At 42.7% G+C, this 7,505-nt stretch overlaps 1 protein-coding gene, 1 long non-coding RNA gene and 1 other non-coding gene across 6 annotated transcripts in view; 1 reads left to right on the forward strand and 2 right to left on the reverse strand.

Annotated features, from left to right (window-relative positions):
- Window positions 1-6,969, forward strand: part of LOC107390516 (uncharacterized) — a 36,903-nt gene extending 29,934 nt beyond the window's left edge. Inside the window, exons 5-7 of one of the 4 annotated variants that reach the window (XR_011516663.1) lie at window positions 2,651-2,700; window positions 2,803-2,962; window positions 6,165-6,969. The gene's annotated coding sequence lies outside the window, so the exon portion shown is untranslated. Of the gene's footprint in view, window positions 1-2,650; window positions 2,963-6,164 lie in introns of those variants that run through there. The other 3 variants (XR_011516661.1, XR_011516666.1, XM_070544854.1) reach the window with 3 other exon arrangements.
- LOC129164702 (uncharacterized) lies at window positions 1,702-5,449 on the reverse strand. Its single transcript, XR_008564204.2, has 2 exons — window positions 5,331-5,449; window positions 1,702-2,942 (listed from the first exon to the last, which is right to left on the reverse strand). It is a non-coding gene; the product is annotated as an uncharacterized lncRNA (long non-coding RNA).
- Window positions 3,499-3,604, reverse strand: LOC129164841 (U6 spliceosomal RNA). The gene has a single exon (XR_008564328.1). It is a non-coding gene; the product is annotated as a U6 spliceosomal RNA (small nuclear RNA).
- Window positions 6,970-7,505: the final 536 nt, after the last annotated feature.

Consider the following 7,505-nt stretch of genomic DNA (forward strand, 5'->3'; position numbering starts at 1 on the left):
AGTAAGACAGCTGCCTCATGAAGGTGGGATACAGCTCGTGGATCTGTGGTGACACCTGAAGCGAAGCGGCGAATCAGATGCCAGATGTCCAGCCTAACTGTGAGCTGTTCCCACTACTGCGACAGAGAGGTTAGTCACTGGAGTGTTGCACACCATGTTTTACCTGCACCACAGTCAAGATCAGAACCCAAAAACATTCACTGCTCTATAATTTGTCTTTTACAGAAATGAATTTGGGTGTCTGATTGTTTTAAAATTTTCAGAAAGACATTGTGTAGAACTTCAGGTGACCTGGTGATCCATTAAAGTAATTCACAAGAAAATAACGAATCATTGCTATGAAAAATTAAATAAAACAACTAAAGAAGTCAGTCAGCAACGATGCAAGTTTATACCGGAAATAAGGCAGCCGTCTTGAAGTAGAGAGAAACGAGAAACGAGTCGACATCTGTTCACATCTGACTGTCACCAACAACATATGAAATGAGCACATTTCTGTCACTTACGTTGCCCTTGGTCAGCTACCGCCTGGACCAGCTCTCCATCACTGGGCTGCCCAGATGCTGTGGGTGGACGAGCTGGTCTGAAGGAGGCTGGAAATCAAACCATCAAACATCGCTTCTGCTCCAGAAAGCGTGAGTGTGAAACACTCAATGTGCTGACCTTGAGTACAAGAATACAAACGAGATCATTAAACAGACTTACATGGAAATGCAGGCTTAGCGGCCGCCATCTTTTTTAGTTTTGCCTGCATTTCCACCGCAGACAGAGAACGCTGCCCAGTGTTAGTTTAACAAGCTAGCTAAAACAACGTTGACATTTCACGACATTACGGTAAAATCTAAATCCTGTACCGTCTTAATCCCCCTGAACGAGCTGTAATGCTTTTAATTGTTTTAAGTTTTTTTATTACAAATAAAAATTATAAAAGATAGTTACTTCTCCTCTCAGATCTCGGAGCGGAGCAATGGCGGACCGCTCGGACAGGCCGTGACAATCCAGCTCTCTGATTCGTTGGCAAAAATGTCAGTCTCAAGAAATGGAACAACAAACTGCTCCTCTCATTCTTCTCGGTGTTTCTTTTTTTTTTTTAACTGTTTTGTCCGGGAGTCGAAGTGCGTGGGTTCGATTCCCGGTCGGTGCGAATACAAAAGTGGAAATGTATGCGAAATCTGATAATAACACTAATTATTATGTAAATAATCTTTCACAATTACCACTTTAGATTTAATTATAATTGTGATGAAGAACCACTGAGCTGTGAAATATATTTGTGATAATAGACATGTAAAATTATAGAATATATATGAATAAATGCATGTGTTGAAATATATTTGTGATGTTATAAAACACATGTAATAAATGTATCTGTGTCCAGGATCATAAAAAAATTCAGATTTAATGTTTTTCGTTTATATATATATATATATATATCTTCATCTCCTCCCTCCACTCCTCTACAGACTTTCTGCCAACAGAAGCGCAGTAGGACATGCCTGCAATGTGTGGCCAGTGTCCAGCCGCTTGGGCTGACCACATCTGCTTCAGGTGTACTGCAGGCAGGCTGTCTTTGATGGTGGAGCCTGCACGCCAGCAGCAGCTGCAGCAGTAGCCTCCACTACCTTCCTCTATGAATGAAGCCGACCTAGGCATAGACATTCTCTTATCTTTGGAGCTCATGACTTCAAATAAGTGTTTAAATTCTTGCAGTGAGCTTTTATTGTGAAGTTCTTTTCTTTACATGTCCATGTGTACAGCAGGTTGTTTAACACATTTAGATTGTTAGTATTCTTGTCAGATCATTTATTTACAGAAGAAAAGAGCTTGGTCCCTCAGCTCCTCGACGCATCCAATCTCCCGTCCTTATCAGGTGTAAATAGCACATCTTTGGAGGAGTTTACAGGAAAACAGGAGCTTGGGTGAGGAAATTCATAAACCACTGAGGACAAAGGTTAGAAATCGTGACAGGACAAAAATCCCAACAACAAACCAGGTGTGGTTCACAGGTAAACAGCCAGCAAACGTGGAGCGAAAACCTCGTCACACGTGAGAAACTCTGCTGAGCAGCAGGCGGTGGAGTGGATTTTATACAAGCCACATTTATTACACGTTAGAGAACATCACAAACACATTTGAGTTCAGCAGTGTCACCGGTTCATTATTGGGTTTCTTTGTCGACTCCACAGTCTCTGTTTAAAGTCCAAAATGACTTTATTAATCTCAGAAGGAAGTTAAGTGTTGTCTTAACTAATTCTTCAAAGCAGTCATTAAAATAAATACAAGTAATAATAATGAGCTCAGTTGGAAATCTGAGTGGTTGTGGCTGTGGGCAGGAAGGATCTGCTGCGTTACAGCAGCTCTGAAGAAGATGCTCAGTGTTGTCTATAATGTTATTGATTATATGAAAAGTCCTTCTTTGCACCATCATCTCCAGTGCATGGTCCTCAGTCGTCTCCAGAACAGAACCAGCCTTTGTTGCCAGGTTGTTGAGCCTTTTTAGGTCCCTGCAGGCTCTGATGCTGCTGCCCCAACAGCTGGTGGCCCAAGAGATCTCAACAGACCTGTAAAAGATCTGCAGCCTCTTGCTGCAGACCTTGAAGGATCTAAATTATTATTCAAGATATACAGTCTACTCTGTCCCTTCTTGTAGGCTTCACGCTTGTGTCTCCAGTCCAGTCTGTTGTCCAGATGAACACCGAGGTATCTGTAATCTTCCACCACCTCCCCCTACTCCCCAATAATGCATGTTGAGCTCTTCCCGTTTCTTTCTAAATCATCTCATTTGTTTTGTTCACATTCAAGATTATGTGAGTGTCCCCACACCACGCCACAAAGTGGTCCGCCAGCTCTCTGTACTCTTGACCATCCCTCATAAACCCGACGACTGCAGAGTCGTCTTGAGTCTTTCTGCAGATGACAGGTCTCCGACTTGTTCTGGAAGCCTGCAGAGTGAAAAGGAATGGTGAGAGCGCTGTACAGGCATCAGATGTACAAATGTGGAATAATTTTCCCAACGAGCAGATCAGTATAATCTCACATTAAACAAAGAACATAAACAGGGAAATACCAGTTAGAAACATGCTTTTACACTCAGAATACAGAAAATAGAGAACTTTGTGCCAACTGGGGACGTGGTGAAAGACCATTTCACACTACTCTCCTCCTTGTTAGTTCAGAAGAAAATACTACCATGTCTTAAACATCGCTCGTAAGACAACAAACTGTTTTTTAACATGTTAAAAGTCTAATTGTTGTTTTAAAGTAACAATTGTACGTCTCAGTCAGTTCAGTAGCGGAGGAACGCCAGCTCGGAGTGAAAGAGGATCTATTTCAGAGTTGAAACAGTCCAGCTCTCTATTTAGATGCTGAAAACCCTTGCTTCTCTAGCTTGGAACAACCCAGTCATTTGATTGGTCAAATGTTGGATCTGAGCAGGGGGACACGCTCCTAACTGCTTCATAACAGTGTCCTTTAGGGTTATTATGTTATTTAAAAAATAAAAATGAGGAACGCTTCACGAATTTGCGTGTCATCCTTGCGCAGGGGCCATGCTAATCTTCTCTGTATCGTTCCAATTTTAGTATATGTGTTAGCGAGCTAACACGACAAAAGAGCGATTTCTGAGCCGGATTCAAGAGCTCAATGTTCGGTTTGTGTAGTAACTTATGGTGCCGATCAAAGGACCCAGCTGCATTATGGGAGAAGTGGGCGGACTAAGCGGAAGTGCCGGCTAAAATGTTGAGGATAAATGTGTTTAACTCATCTCAGTTACGCTATGAAAGCACCGTGGCTCTAGCACTGCACACGTGATAAACAATAACACCTAACTCGTTGTGTTACACTGAATGTTTATGGTATTTGTTGGTTTTAGTCCCGCTGACCAACTTCTCAGCACTCTTAAACAGTACACACACGATCTGTCTGGTCCATTACCAACAAACCTGCTTGTTTTTACTATATCGGTTGAGTTAAACGCATAACAGCTGTTTGCCCTCTTTTAATTACCCGAAGAGTAAAGGCGTATTCGAGTGGATTGTCGTAGGTGGAAAAAAAGAACAAAACAGACTTCAAAAACTGTAATTGCGTTGACTAACCACCAGAGGTCGCGGTCAGACTGCTATAATTTATAAATCCTCCAAAAGCCACACGAAAAACTGTAATTGCGTTGACTAACCACCAGAGGTCGCGGTCAGACTGCTATAATTTATAAATCCTACCAAAGCCACACGAACGCCGTCTATGAAACCAGTGCCAGCCCTTTTCAGAAAGACATTCTGGAACATTTGTGGACAATTCAATCCGTTTTTTAACCGGAACTGTGTTTTCAGACACACCACTTTTGTACCGGAACTTGTCCTTTCGGCTGCGTTCACACAGCAGGGAAAAGTTCCAGAAGTCTGACGGCGGGGGGGGGGGAGGGTCGGGTCGGGTCGGATAATTCTGCGCACACGAAGACGCATAAGAGACCTGGATGATGAAGCTCAATGGTTAAAGGAATCACTGAAGCGGTGAGAAGCGCTCCGTCGCGCGTCTAGACGGTACCGTAGGAGGCGAGCTGCCGTGGTTCGCCGCATGCTACAGCAGCGGGCTATCTGGGTGCGCACAGCGTCCCCCGCTCCCCTCCCCCTCGTCCGGAACTCTACCTCACCATTCTGAAGCAGCCAGGACCCTGTCCGTAACATGTCCGGACCTGTTACTAGGGGCTTCGTCCGGAACATTTCCGTTTTTCATGGCCTGTCTAGAAAGGGGCTATGTGACCATGCAACAGGTGATTCTGTTAAAACAGTCAAATGAGCAGACAGGACACCAGTATGTTGCTGCGTCAGCTCCTCGTCGCAGAATTAATATTAACACCTTTAACCATGTCAAGCAGCACATTCTCTACCTTTCATAGTCAGACACTTATTTTACTGCATTTGACATGTTCTTGCAATACTGGTTCATCACTACATGTTCATAAAATAATAAAACACTCATGGAACAAACTTAATAAAATATTTCTACTCCACGTGAGCTTTAAAATAATATAAACGTAAACCAGTTTAAACAACTCCTTCTCATCAACTACCTTGCCTATTTTCACTATTTCACCTACATGAACAAAATAACACTTCTTTCTCAGCAACGCCATTCGTTTTACACACAGGATAAAACCCAAATCAACATGACGCAGTTCATGTGCCGCCGCCGCCATATCAACTTCGCCTTCGGGGCGCCAGGCGGGCCTACAGCTCATTAACCACACATTAAGAACAAAACTTCCCCAAAAACGATTAACACGTCTTCACACGGCTTTCACCCGTTTATCGCTCTTATAAGATGATACTAACCTGTTAAAACAGTCAAATGAGCAGACAGGACAAAAGTTTGATGTTGCTGCGTCAGCTCCTCGTCGCAGAAGGAAAAGCTAACGGCCGCACCAATGTCCGCACCGTGCCTCTCACGTGAGGGGCAGTTGTTGTTCTATTTGTACCATTAGATTGACCAATCAAATGGCCGTATTTTTTTTATTTTTTCTACACTGACATTTTTGCCGACGAATCAGAGAGCGGGATGCTCACAGCCTATCCGAGCGATCCGCCATTGCTCCGCTCCGAGATCTGAGAGATGAGAAGGAACTATCTTTTATCATTTTTATTTGTAATTAAAAAAAACTTAAAACAATTAAAAGCATTACAGCTCGTTTAGGCGGATTAAGACGGTACAGGATTTAGATTTTGCCGTAATGTCGTGAAATGTCAATGTTGTTTTAGCTAGCTTGCTGCTGAATTACGCTGCTGTTAACTAATATCTACATGTATTTAAGCAATTTTTTAAATGAACACCATCCTGATTGTATTAAAAAACACGTGTAAGTGTTTATTCAACCATGTTGCTGATCATCACGATCATGCATGTTTGGGCTCTGATTAGCTTTATCTTCACTTATAGAAAATCCAGCCAATAGCTGGGTTTGCTAATTAGCTTTTGGCTACCTAGAAAATGTGTTTGTTTATTTTGTTGTTTATTTCACATAAGACAGGACAGCACGTCATGTAAACTAATAATAACATTAATGAAAAATAAGATAATCTGTTACTGATCAGCAGTTGCTCAGGTTTTGTTTGAGCTGTAAACCTGGTTTTCCTGCAGCTCCTCATCCAGTCTTTTCCTCCTTTATTTAGATGGAACATCCAACTTTTACAAAGGCCAAGAAAGGGACCCTGATCCTCAAGGCCTCAGATGAAATAAAAGAAAAATCCAAAAAAAGTCAAGACAGTTTTTCTGTCTTGGTGCCTCAGCTCCGCAACACATCCAATCTCCCTCCAGTGTTATTCTTCATCTCCTCCCTCCACTCCTCTACAGACTTTCCGCCAACAGATGCGCAGTAGGACACGCCTGCAATGTGTGGCCAGTGTCCAGCCGCTTGGGCTGACCACATCTGCTTCAGGTGTACTGCAGGCGGGGTCTTTGATGGTGGAGCCTGCACACCAGCAGCAGCTGCAGCAGTAGCCTCCGCTACCTTCCTCTATGAATGAAGCCGACCTAGGCATAGACATTCTCTGGTGAACCACTGGGGGCGACAGTGGCTCATCCTCAGGCGCAATTAAGGATTCATGGGATTGCTGAACTGTGCGTTTGTCTTCTAATTTATTTTTGTTTAAAATTACTTATTAATTTTTATCTGACAACTTATAGAATCACACTAGATGTGTGTGTGTGACAGTGTGTGGCCTGTTGATCAAGGTCATGCCAATGTCAAAGAATGTCACGTTCTGCCTCTGCCCTCCTGACTGGGTTTCTCTCCTGCCCTGATTAGTTCGTATTGTTCTCACCTGTCCCTCGTTAACCTGCCCATGTTTCCCTAATTAGCCTTCTGTATTTATACCACCTGTTTTGCTCCTGACCCTTGTCAGATCACTGTTGCTTGTAGTCCTTGTGTTTTGTTCCTGGCGTTTCCAGTCCTCCATTAAAACCATTTTACTTTTACTGAAGCCTGCATTTTTTACCTCCTGGTCAGCTCTGCCACACATGGTCCGCCGTCATCCACACCTGCATCGTGACAATGAAGAGAACTTATATTTATAATTTCATATGGAAATTCATAACTTATTTATTTATTTATTTTATCTAGTTATTCATTTATTTATAAACAAATTTTGGACGGTAGACCCTTGGTAATGAGTGTCTTCTCAGTCTTGTGCTAAGTTTCCACACGGGCCCTTAGGGTCAGGGGTCAGGACACCACCACTTGGAGGCTTGCAAAGTAAAAAAAAGGCTGTAAATCCTGTAAAGCTGCAATGAAACATGCTGCTGCATCCCTGGTGTCTACATGATCGTGGAGCCTTCATCACAGCAGCCGTTGCACTTCCCAACAAGCCCTATAGGTCCATTACACGTGTGGAGTTTTTTTTTTTTTTTTTGTTAACAGTTTGTTGTTATTTTAATGCTAAAATCATTTTTGCTGTACTGTTTTTTATTCTTATCGTTCAGTTTTTGTTTTACCTGTGTGGAGGAGTATACTT

The sequence above is a fragment of the Nothobranchius furzeri genome, chromosome 15, assembly GCF_043380555.1.
Source record: "Nothobranchius furzeri strain GRZ-AD chromosome 15, NfurGRZ-RIMD1, whole genome shotgun sequence".
In the NCBI taxonomy this organism is placed as follows: domain Eukaryota; kingdom Metazoa; phylum Chordata; class Actinopteri; order Cyprinodontiformes; family Nothobranchiidae; genus Nothobranchius; species Nothobranchius furzeri.